Source organism: Octopus bimaculoides, chromosome 6 (genome assembly GCF_001194135.2).
Source record: "Octopus bimaculoides isolate UCB-OBI-ISO-001 chromosome 6, ASM119413v2, whole genome shotgun sequence".
Lineage (NCBI taxonomy): Eukaryota > Metazoa > Mollusca > Cephalopoda > Octopoda > Octopodidae > Octopus > Octopus bimaculoides.
The window spans coordinates 103,733,462-103,734,647 of NC_068986.1; the positions used below are offsets into that span (position 1 = coordinate 103,733,462).

At 39.1% G+C, this 1,186-nt stretch overlaps 1 long non-coding RNA gene across 2 annotated transcripts in view; it reads right to left on the minus strand.

Moving 5' to 3' along the window:
• The window catches only part of LOC128248053 (uncharacterized), a 55,739-nt gene extending 54,578 nt beyond the window's left edge, over positions 1 to 1,161 (minus strand). For both annotated transcript variants that reach the window (XR_008264324.1, XR_008264325.1), the window contains exon 1: positions 1,008 to 1,161. This is a non-coding gene — a long non-coding RNA (uncharacterized LOC128248053). The remainder of the gene's footprint in view (positions 1 to 1,007) is intronic.
• Between the last annotated feature and the right edge of the window lie 25 nt (positions 1,162 to 1,186).

Below are 1,186 nucleotides of genomic sequence, written 5' to 3' on the forward strand. Positions count from 1 at the left end.
TTATTAAAATGTAAAACTGGTTGCAAACTTTGGCACAAGGCCAGCAATTTTGGGTTCGTGGTAAGTCGATTGCATCGTCCCCAGTGCTCAACTGGTACTTACTTTATCGCCCTCAAAAGTTTGAAAGGCAAAGGTGACCTCGGCGGAGTTTATACTCAGAAACTAAAGACAGACGAAACACCGCAAGGCACTTTGCCCGGCCTGCTAATCATTCTGCAAACTCGTCGCCGTTAATAAAAATATAAAATTAAAGTTCCTTTGATTTCGTGGTGTCTTTAATATTTCTGAATTTGAAATACTTTCTACAGGGTCTTAAATTTTGAAGAAAGGGGTATTCGATTACATTAACCCCAGTACTTGACTGGTACTCGAAAGGATGAAAGACAAATCAACCTCAGTAACATTTTTAAAGTTCCTTTGATTTCGTGGAGTCTTTAATATTTCTGAATTTAAAATACTTTCTACAGGGTCTGAAATTTTGGAGAAAGGGGTATTCGATTACATCAACCCCAGTACTTGACTGTTACTCGAAAGGATGAAAGACAAATCAACCTCAGTGACATTTGAACTCAGCACGTAAAGATAGACGATAAACCGCTAAGCATTTTGTCCGGCGTGCTAACGATTCTGCCAGTTCGCCCCCTTGCTATTTCTGCATTTATAATATTACAGCTCACTGTGAAGGTGTGTAGCCAAGTGGTTAGGCTGTTGCACTTACAAGCATAAGATCATTGTTTCGATTTCTGAAACGGGTGGCGCGTTGTGTTCTTGAGGAAAACAATTAATTTTATTTGCACCTCTCCACTCAATTGTAAAGGAGATCCAATACTGTTTGGCAAATTAAACCTGCAACGGGTTAAGCACCAGCATTACGGGATCTATGTCACACAACAGATCGACGTTCTAAGTATCTAATAAATCAATGTATTATGTTATAGGCTAATTAATACTGCACTGTATGATCATAGGCATATCTACAGGTTTCTAAAATTAAGTTCATTATTTACCTCAACAGATATGTTCCAGAGGCTCGGAATCACAAGCAGTTCATCTTTGGAATCAAAATGTTCATCAATCCCGCATCTGAGCGGCCGCTCGATCAGCTAAAGATAGCAAATTTCCCTCAAATCACACCCCGTTTCAATACCAGCAGATGACAACGTTTCTCTAAAAGAAATGGAAAAAC